The following is a 12,145-nucleotide window of genomic DNA, read 5'->3' on the forward strand; positions in this document are numbered from 1 at the left end:
GCGCCGTCTATTGAGCGCCCGCCCCGTAGCTGCCATATCAGATTTTATTATTTCGGGCAATTATTTTCTTGGGCTTTTGAGTGGGCTTTTTCATGCGATATAAAAGGATTTCTAATCAGACCAATTTAGAGGGAGCCGCCATACACACATATCGTACACATCAGATTAGAGATTTTGGAGCTTGATCGTGATATTTTCTGAAGGAGAATTTTGTGCTTTAACTTGAAGAACGAAGACGGAGTTCGATAGTCCGGACACGGCATCGACGACGGATTTATTTTCTATTCTTTATTTAATTTTGAATTTATGTCTGGATTTTTGAACATGTTTTATTTTATTAAGAATTTTATTATGAACTAAATTTTTTAGAGTCTAGAGGTCGGATGAAACCTGGTGTAGACACTTTCATGAATTTTTGATTTTATTGAATTGAGTTTCTTCTAGATTAATTATTTTTTCTAGAATTGATTGTCTTTTCAATTATCTGATCAATAATTGATTTGTTATATTTATTTGAAATCATTGCTCGGGAGAGGGGATTTTGAATAGGACCATTGGAAAATACATTGTTAATTATTTACAAAGCTCGGGAGAGTGTATAATTTTAACAGAGCTTTTAAAAATAACATTGTTTTGTGATAGATCACTGCGATAAATTCTTAATAGGGATATTGGAATTTAATTGTAGTTGATAAACATTATTTGTTGCTCGGGAGAGGGAAATAATAAACTTAAGTGTTCTTGGCTATTAATTGACTGGAATTCATGAAACTAAATTAATTAGGATTGATTGTTGTTGAAACCAGGTGAAATCTATACCTCTAGACCAATTTTCTCTGATTGATTATATCTGCAAGTTGTGTGCGTGCTATCAAAAACATCCTGATTATTTTTATTTATTGAAAATTTCTCAAATATTGATTTTTTAGATAAAGTTTGGACTATTTTAATTACAAGCACTAAATATTTTCATTTTACTCCCTGTGGGATCGATATCTAATTTATTCACTATATTAAAACTTGACACTCGTGCGCTTGCGAACATTTTTCACAACAAGTTTTTGGCGCCGTTGCCGGGGAGTAAATTTTGATTATTTTTTATTCTTGTTACCAATTAGTCTAGATTTTAATTTAGAGATTTTTTTTATTTTATTTTAAATTACTAATTAATTTCTTCTTATTTTTAATTGCAGTCTATGCGGCGATCTCAAAGTGCGAATTCTCTACTCTTTGATCCGGAGATCGAGCGCACTGCACGTGCTTTAAGAAGAATTGGAAGAGAAGAAATTGAGAGAATGGCTGAACAAGAAGCACAACAAGCTCCCCTGGTGCCAATTAGAGATCACTTCAGGCCGACAATCCAGGCTCACTATTCTGGAATCGCTCGAGGAACGATCAACGCCAACAATTTTGAGGTGAAACCTGCTTTGATCAATATGGTTCAACAGAACCAATTTAATGGGAGCACCACTGCTGATCCTCATCTACACCTACGCACCTTCTTGGAGATAACTGATACGGTAAAAATTAATGGTGTGTATGAGGATATTATTCCCTTACTCTTGTTTTCTTTTTCTCTCAGGGATCAAGCAAGGAGTTGGTTGCAGTCACTGCCTTTAGGGAGCATCACTACTTGGGAGGGGATGGCAGAAAAATTTCTTGCGAAATATTTTCCACCTGCCAAAACCACCCAACTGAAGATCGAGATCAGCACATTCAGGTAGATGGATTCTGAACAGCTCTACGAGGCGTGGGAAAGGTATAAAGAATTATTAAGACATTGTCCTAACCACAATTTTGCAGATTGGGAACAGATCGAGTGGTTTTACAACGGACTGAATGCGCCTACGAGAATGAATGTGGACTCTACGGCTGGAGGTACCATTTTTGCTAAGGACCATGTAATGGCCTATGATATGCTGGAGCAGATGACGGTCAATAGTTTCCAATGGCCATCTGAGCGTATGGGGGTAAAGAAGCCAGCTGGAGTGTATGCAGTGGATCATCTCACATCCATCACTGCTCAATTATCTGCACTGACTACACAGGTAGCTGCGTTGAATAAAGTGAGTGTTGCAAAACCAGCAGGTGTGCTGGGTGCTATGGATGAATCTCACTATCATGAACAAGCCCAGTACATCAATCAAAGAGGTTATGGAGGCTATCGAGGTAACCCTGTCCCTAATACTTACCATCCTAGCTTGCGAAATCATGAAAATTTTTCTTATGCTAACAATAATAATGTGTTGAATCCTTCGGGGTTCATGACAAATAAGAGTGAGGGTAAGCCGTCTTTGGAGGATGTGGTTAGTACTTTTGTGCAGGAATCAGGTAAGAGGATGGCCAGAACTGAGTCTCGACTTGACAGCTTGGAGACGCACATGGCCAACATGGGCGCGGTATTGCAATCCATGGAGACTAGCATTGGGCAGTTGGCAAACGCACTGAAAGACAACAACTGCGGCCAGTTCCCTAGCAATACTGAGGTGAATCCTAAGGAACAGTGCAATGCCATAGAGTTGCGAAGTGGAAAAGAAGTTGGAGTCCAAGAACCTGCTGTTGAAGAGGAGAAATCTGAGGAAAAAGTCGAAGAGAAGGAGTCTAAACCTGAGCCGAAACCGATGTACAAGCCTCCACTTCCATACCCGCAGAGGTTCAAGAAGAAAGCATTGGATGAGCAGTTCTCCAAATTTTTGGAGATTTTAAAGAAAATTCGCATCAACATCCCCTTTGCTGATGCTTGGGAGCAAATGCCAAATTATGCAAAATTCATCAAGGAGATGATGTCCAAGAAAAGAAGACTGCTAGAGAATGAGGTGGTGAATTTGAATGAAGAGTGCAGTGCGGTGCTTCAAAAGAAGATGTCACAAAAGCTTAAGGATCCAGGGAGTTTTACTATTCCTTGTTCTATTGGTGGTTCTCATTTTAATAATGCACTTTGTGATTTAGGGGCCAGTATTAACTTAATGCCATTATCTATTCACATGGCCTTGGAGTTGGGAGATATGAAATCGACTAAGATTTCATTGCAATTGGCGGATCGGAGCATTACATATCCACTAGGAATTGTTGAAGATGTTCTAGTCAAGGTGGATAAATTTATCTTTCCAGCGGATTTCGTGATCTTGGATATTGAAGCGGATCATGGTGCTCCGCTGATTTTTGGACGCCCGTTTTTGGCTACTGCTGATGCCAAAATAGATGTCAAGAAGGGTGAATTATCGATGGGTGTGAAGTACGAACGAGTGTTCTTCAACTTATTCACGAAAGCACCCACTCCACCCATTGAAGAATTGTGCTTAATTGAACCAGTTGTGAAGTTGGAGAGCTGTCCAAGAGCCGATATTGAGGTTGAATCCATGAGTAAAGCGCCAAATTTATCGACAAAGAAAACCACGAAGAAGAAGAAATCAAAATTTAAAAGGCGGTTCTTGGAATTGATTTGGCGAGTTAAAGAGAAAGGGAAGATCGAACACCGGTGAAAGTCGGGCTGACAACTCTAAACCAAGCGCTACTCGGGAGGCAACACGAGCATTTTATTTTTTTTTTATTTTATTTGATTTTATTTTCAGTTATTTAATTTTTTTTATTTAATTGTTTTAAGTATTTTTTATTTTAATTTTTTTGAGCTTAATATTTCTTAATTTTCAATTTTTTCAGGCTTCAGAAATCTTAAATTCGAGCAAGCGGCGCGCCCGCCCCATTTATCGGAGCGCCCGCGCCATTCCCTGAAGAAATTTGCGAGCAATAGGCGCGCCCGCGCCACTCCATTCGAGCGCCCGCGCCTACCCTTCGTTTCACTATGCACGAACTGCGCTACTCCTTGCGCTATCGCGCTCATCAATCGCGCTCACCATCGCGCTATCGCGTAGCCACCCATCAACAGCGCTAGACCATCGCGCTAATGCGCCCCTCACCCCACCATCAGCACTGCCCGAAGCACTAACGCGCTCCAAGAGTCTCAATAGCGCTAGACTAAGCGCTATCGCGCGTCTTTTCCCCCCTTCAGCGCATGCTCCCAGCCTTCTCCATTAGCGCCTCTCCATGCGCTAACGCGCCTCCTGCTTCCCAACATCACAATAATCATTTCCATCAGCAGCTCCTCTTGAGCAAACCAGCAACACGCTGCTGCACACCATGAGCAAACGCGCTCCTGCCCAGCTACACTCCATGCTGCTTCAATCCTATGCACGAACCAGTTCCTTTATCCTTTAATATGCGCAAACAAGATCTTTATTTTCAATACATGCTGCTGCAACACCACTCCCATGCGCGAACAGGCAATCACCAGTGTTTAATCCTATGCGCGAACCAGCTCTTCCATTTGCGCAGCAATAACAGTAAACATGCATCTATCTAGCTCGGCATCCATGCAATCGTGCATCAAGTTCATACAGCAACGAGCCATCATGAGCAACCCTAAAACTTTGATTCCATGACAGCATAGCAAGCAAGATCTTGTGCTAACAGCTTCTCCAAGGCTCTTCTTTCATGCACCATCGACCTTCATGGCTACTATGCCTGACATTTGTTCCTTTTCCCTTAGCCATTAAGAGTTGCTATTATTTTGCTTGCTTTGGGCTTTACATTTGTGTTTTAATCGTGTGCATGTTCTCTTTTCAGATTAAAATGGATGTGGTTGTTGCTTATCATCTCCTCTCCAATGGTTGCGGTTGCGGTTGCAAGTTTTACTGGAAATTTTAATCACATCGAGTACTGATGCTCGGTGTCGGAGGTATGAGTCCCTTGTTCTTTTTATTGTTTTTTAATCTTTAGGGACAATGATTACATTAAGTTTGTGGGGGGGGGGGGGGTGAATTAATTTTTGATTTTGTTGATAAGGTTGAAAGTTGTTTAGTTGATTACTACGTAATTCATAGATAAAATTTTTGTTTGAGTTGTTGTGTTAGTTGAGTTGAGTTTAAAGAAGTCAAGAAAGAAATGGATGCATGGCTGATAAAAAATTTTGTGCTATAACTGAAATCCATGATTATCTACCTATCTGAAAATTATTTTTGAAAAAAAAAATGGAACCAATTGAATGAACAATTTCCTATATACTCTGTGATTAATACTTGAATCTGAATTTTGAAACATACAGACATAGATATGATTGAGGCGTTATTTGAACTTTTGAGCCGGAATTTTCATTGAAAAAAAAATTATCCTTAGTTGCTATTTGAGCTTACACGTATATGAGTACTTTGAGGTACGGAATAATCTGAATTTTGTTGTGAAAATCATCGTTTATTGCTGATGATTAGTTTTTCTGCACTGATTGAGATTTTTATGATTTAATTGTGGATTGATACTTGTCTAGAACTAGTTCAAACACTCTTCGAGGCGAAATACGGGCAATACTGAGATTAGGAATGATTTAGACAATTTTTCTGAATTCGTTTGAGCCTTTCAAGCTACCTATGTTTACATGTTATCCTTAGTACCTTGTTTGAGATTTATTTAAAATCGAATGGCATGCATGTAAACGTGTGATTAAACCCCCATTCGTCATTTTTTCAAGGTCCTACATTGACTACCGAATAACCTATACAATAATTCCTACCTTTAAGGGAGTAATTTGAATGCTAAAATATTTTATGCTCCTAGTTTTATTTGTAAAAAATGAAATGGTGTGGTGGATGAATTGAAAATGATGAAAAGAGGTAGTAGAAATAAAAATTAATAGGTTGAATTTTCTACTTAGTTCTAAGTGTCGTGGAGTCGTGGTTTCAAGCGGAATGCTTTTTGGATAAGAATCGAACAAGTTATAAATTTTATGGGTAAACTGCTCTAATTTGTCGTAAGTGCAATTTATGGGTTAAATTTTCCATCCTTTGGGTTAGTTCCTAAATCACCATCCCTATCATCCATGTGTGAGTCATATGCATGATTATTGATTAACATTTACATGTACGTCATATTTACATATGCATGTTAAGTCTCATATTCAATAAAGGAAAGAAGTATATTTTGAACGAAGTGAGATGGTTGTGACTACATATTCATGTGTTCGTGTGGGGCTGAAAGACGTTTTGGCCTCCTTTACCAAATCATTATGGGTTTCCTTACCTTAGCATGTGTTCGTGTGGGGCCAGAGCTATTATGGTCTCCCTTACCAATATAGGGCAAAATCGGGTTGGGTTTCCTCTCGACCTCCTTGCGGCATTGTGCACTATAGCCATGATCATGATCGAAATCACAGAGTCACAATCAAGGATCTAAGTTCACAGTTACAGTTACAGATTCATATACATTTTATGCAGTTTCATTGATTATTAATGACTTAGCCATGCATATGTTTCATTCATGTTATCTCATTTATTTTGAAGTTTATTTACTTGTTTAAAGTAAGGGCACAAAACAAAGGTATTTTTAGTATCAGTTATTTTTAATCTGTGTGTGCTTGTATTTACGTAGTACTCGTTATCCCCCCATATTCTTGCTGAATATTTTAGACTCACTATACTTATTATTTTCAGGTGAGGAGTATTTCATTTAGATCGAGGGGCAAGACTATCAAGTGGACTGCGATGCGGGCACGGCACATCCCTTCGACCAATGCTCATCTTCCGCATAGTTACTAGAATTCTTATGTTAAGAAGCATGTATTTTTTGCTTATTTGTCAGATGTATGTATAATGTTTTGATAGCATTTTTTTTGGGCATGTAAACATTAGATTTCTATTCTTGTGGACATTTGATATGCCGAACCTCTCTCTTGGGCCTCGTTCTTGTCTCGGTCTAGTTCTTGTGTCAGCAGTCGTCTATTTCTTTTATTTTATTTTGATTGCTTTCTGAGACAGGTTGGTTGTAATATAAACAGAGAGGTCATGCCGAAATTTTTAGTAAAATTTTTAATATTTTGTTATTTTTTGAAAATCCGTATTTTTATTTAGTTTAATTTAAAAGTTGAGTCAGGGTCGTTTCATAAGTATTTCTAATCTTGAAAGTTATTTTACTTGTGAAAGTTAGATGTTCTATGAAACGTTACAGGACGTGCTTACTATTATGTCAAATGATTATGTGATTTCAAGCATGAAATTTTATGGTAATGATATGATCAACATGAAAATATTGTTTTGATGTTTATGTGTACTTGTGGTGATAGTACGGGATCGGTGAACCGGGATGAGCTCTAGGGAGGGCTGATCGGAGAAATCAATTTGGAGTAGCATGTGCACTAGGTCAAATTTTAATAAACCGGGTTTGAGATCGGACCGTCCCATAGAAACCGATCGTTGATTATCAACAATCAATTTACTTAATCTAGACAATGTAATAAAATGGTATGTGTTGAATTTAATAAAGATTAAATTAATGCGTAAAAATATGTTTAAACGAACAAATAACTAAGGAAATATCATGAAAATAGGGATCAAGGAGAATATCAATCAAAAAAAAAAAATGACAAAGACACACGAAGGTGCCGAGATAGTTCATATATGCACGTGGTACAAACTAAGAGGTGTGTTTATTCCTATCACAGTGAATCTTCCCATTTCATTCAAAATATTTTCTAGACTCGTTAAACCTATTCAAGTTGGATGGATTAATTATTTTTAATTAATTATATTCAAACTCAAATGCATTAAATATCTATGAAAATTCAGTTTTTTCACCCAAAACCCCACAAAGAAATCGATTATATTTCTATTCGATTTAACCTCGTGTTAATTGTTGAAGTGAGACTAAAATCAATTCTTAATCTTTTTAATTAGAATCAACCAACAAATCATGCAAATAATTGGTCAAATCATTCACAATAACCATATGAAAGTTCAATAATTAATGATTGAATATAACCAAAATATCTTTAACATGAAACCACGTGTCAAATATAAATTAATCTCGGCCCAATCTCGTGTCCTTAGTCGAAGAAAATTCTACTCAATAAACATAAAAATAACTATAGCAATGGTTTTTAACATCAAAGGAATAATTAAAGAATGGAAAATGAAAGAAATATCAGCGTTCTTCAAGAGTGTTCTCGCCTCCTTGCCCTAGCCGCCAAGAAAAAGTGAAAAATCCCTAATCCCTAAGTAATTTTCATCCTTTATTCCCTCCATAGTCATTTCTTGTTGTCTTTCCTTTCAAAATATGTGGAAAAAAACTTTCCTTATCTTGGAGGGGCTGGAGCACAGAAACTTGCAAACTAGAGCACACACTTTTCTGTTTTGCGGATTTAAAACTAGTCGGGGCATGCTGGGGCATGCCATCTCTCGTGCTGGAGTGCAAGATGCCCTGTTTCTGTTCATGAATTCCCACCCAAAAGTACTGGAGCACGCGGAATTGCATGCTGGAACTTTCACTTTCCTGTTTTTTGTTCCGAAAATTCTTCTTAGCACCTACAATTAACCACAAATAGTGAGGAGTAAACCGAATGAATGAATGACAAATTAATCAAATGTGAGTGACCCTAAAAATGTAAAAATCATGCAAAAAAAACTCAAAAAAATCACAAAATAATACATAAAAATGAAATCTATCAATCTCTCCATACTAACCTTTCGCTCGCCCTCAAGAAAAATAGGTTACAAAATAACACAAGAGTAAGACAAAAATTGATGAATGACCAAATTTCTGATGATTCCATGGATAGTACTCGAGCCTCAGCGAATTCATACACAAATTTCAACAGTTAAAATCATACTTCAGATTTTTGTACACCTTTAGAATTTTCCCAATACGTCTCTTGATTGAACGTGAGCGTGTGTGTGTTGTTATTCCGGTGGCATGTACCTCAAGTAGAATCCATTTTCACGAGTAAAAAATGACTTGATTAACACTTCGATGCAATTATCCCTCTCATGAATCCCACTCATCCTAGTTACATCTTGCCTTCACAAATCCCTCGGACTTATCAATATGAAATACGTCTTAGTGTGTTTCAAGGTCAAAGACTTGGACTGACAAGGGGGTATAAGTGATCCATATTTTGCATGCACCATCGTATTTTGCACTCAGATTACTTCAACTCAATACATTCCTCCCGATATTTTTTAGTCTGAATTTGGTTGGATTAGAATTTAAATCCCCATTTCCAAGGCCTCGTCTCACCTTCAATTCTCTTTTTTTTTGGATTTTTTTTGCAAGAAACTACTTTTCAACTGGTGCGCGTATGGATCAACATATACTTCTTTTCTTTTTCTTTCCGAAGGGATAATAACAACAAATAGGGATTAATGAGGGTATGCCAACAAGTTTCAGTCTCAGACAGTTATAGTAGAAGCAAGAGGATGTGCTGAGATCATAATAATTCTACTAGTGCGTAACCAAAAATCACAAGATTACACTTGAGTTCACTAAGAACCTAGTGCAGTGCAATAGTCAAACAAATCAAAACTTCATCACTTTTGGTACAATTCACTAGTTTAACAGATGTGAATAAAAGTATTCACAGAGCAATCAGAGACTTCTCGATTCAACTCAGGGGAATACCAAAAATTGCATCAACAGACAAGTTCAAAATATGTGTGACATTTTTTGTATTCATCATAGGTAAAACTATTTTATCATCCGAATTTAGTATATGTTACTTGACATGAACTAATGCATGCAAGATGACTAAACTAAACAGATGACCTCAAAAGTAATTCCCCCTCCCCACACTAAGCTAATGCAATGTCCCCAATGCAATAAACACAAAAATAAAGAAAAATGCAACCACATCAGTAGACAATGAAAAAAAAGACAATGAAAAATAAAAAAAATAACAAGACAAAAATGAGACAAAAACTCCCCTGGTCAATTTTCCTCGTCCTCCTCCTAGGGTGATATACCATTATTAGGATCCAACTATGGAGCGGCTCACTAGAAATGGAAAGGCAGCGGATATAGTGGCAGCTTTGGATAGAGAGATGAGTCCAAACCCATTTGAGTTTCCATATCTCTCATCAAATGATCCATGGAGGTTAATTGTGTGTTGGTAACGACTTGGCACACATTTTGATACGCTTCCCATCCATACAACTCATCAACCCTGGAAATCATGGAACGATGACGGGGTGGTTGTGGTGCTACTTGTCACGATTGACTCGAACCACCTTCCTCAGTATTCGATGATGGGAACTGCTGATCTCATTTTCCTTTCTTTCCCTTCCATCTCGAATCATCAACTGGTTTCATAGGTTGAAGCCATTCCTCATCATCCCTAAAGACAACTCCAGCTTGTGCACAAATCTCACTGATGATAGTCGGGAAGAATAAGCCGATAGTGGCATTGTAAATTGATTGGCGGATTTGGGAGTGAATCAATCGGCCAACATTGATTGGGAAACCCTTTTTCAGAGTGTATACCAACACCACTCAATCCTTATGAACGTCACTAGTATAAGACACCGACATCATACAATTTGTCATGAATCCGTACCATGGTGCCGGTTCGAGTAGAAAATACCACTCTGGGAAGTTCAAGAATGTGTGGGGATCCTTCCACGTGGCGCACTCATGACATAAAAAGGTGATGATCTCATCATAGTACAAATTTGCCTTCAAGGCTTGATACATAACATCATAGACCAGAGGGTGTCTAAGAATTGATTCAACGTGTCTTCATCATATGACACTAATTTACTTATCACATAAGCTTTTGAATCCTCTCTCTCTCTACCGCATTGGCGTAGAATTCATGAACTACGGGCACCACGAACGCCTTAGGTGGTGTACAAAATTTGTAGTGACCCACACGGGAATCACCTACTAATCAAAAGTTTAAGCATGCAATCAATGATAATATGAGATAAACTGTGGAAAATAAAATAACTAACATACCAGCATAGTAAAGTCTAGTGGCTGACCCTGCAATCCTGCCTTGGTCACCCCACTCAATCCCCAGATCCCTAGGAAAACTACCTGCAACTGCCCCGTCGAATGGGGTGTCAAAAAACAAAAGTACGAGGGCGTGAGTATAAAACACTCAGTACAAGAATATGAGTATACAATATTATATGTTCATGTATGCAAGTGTATAGGTACCAAGACACGAGGCCAAAAATATCTGGTCAATAATAGACTTGAGCCCTAGGAAGGTAGCAAGATGTGCCGTCGCTTCAGGAGGTGACCTACATACCCAACTAATGGTGACCTGACATAAGTCTATGTGTCCAACCAATATTGGTGACCTGACACGAGTTTATATAACCAACCATCTACTGATATGATAGGGTAAACACACTATTACAGGATAATCACTATGATACAAGCTCAAGATGATCATGCATGCAACATAATAACATGTCATAATATATGCAGATAAAATCATGCCATATAAATAATGCAACACATAATACATGCATACTCAGTCAGGGTATCTAGAACAGTACTTTCGTACCTTTCTAAGGCAGATCCTAGAAGCCCCCATCTAGGTTCCAAGCCTACCATGCAGCACTACAATAAATAATACCATGCATTATCTATGATTCCAAACATAATCTATCATGCTCTAAAAGCCTTAATATAACTATAGCATACTCCCTATTTCCTATAGCACTTAAAAATGACCTAACATGGGCCAAGGAGAGGTTGGAATGCATTCAAATGAGGCCATCCCGACCCCTATTTATAGGCCTTGATTGGACAATCCGATCCCTGGATCGGATGCTCCGATCTGTGCACAAGTGCCACGTTCCGATCGGCCAAGATCGGACGCTCCGATCTACTTTGGGAGGCTATGATCCCATGCATGCAGCTACGTGTTCAATTTCTGTTGATACGTTCATGGCACTACGATCAAACGCTCCGATCTCTGTTCGGATGCTCCGATTTTCCCCGTAGCTTCCGAACTCCAACTCTGGATCTGATCTTGTTCGGACCCTCCGAACCCAGTTCGGATCCTCCGAAATTCCCGAGCCCAATTAAGCCCATTAACCATTTTTGGGCATTTTGGACCCAAATCCTAGGCCCGTTAAATCATATTAAAATCCTTTAATCATGATTCATTAAATCTAAATATGATTAGTAAATTAATCTTGTAAAATGGAACTGAGCTACTATATTCTCCCCTACTTAAGAGATTTTGTCCTTGAAATCATATCTTAAGTACCGAATGCAGTTAATACTGAATAAGAGTATTTTATTCAAACTAAAAATTTTACAAGATTCAACATAATCAAAACAACTCTGGATAGTCTGTACGCATACGAATCTC

The sequence above is a fragment of the Henckelia pumila genome, chromosome 2 (assembly GCF_033568475.1).
Source record: "Henckelia pumila isolate YLH828 chromosome 2, ASM3356847v2, whole genome shotgun sequence".
Lineage (NCBI taxonomy): Eukaryota > Viridiplantae > Streptophyta > Magnoliopsida > Lamiales > Gesneriaceae > Henckelia > Henckelia pumila.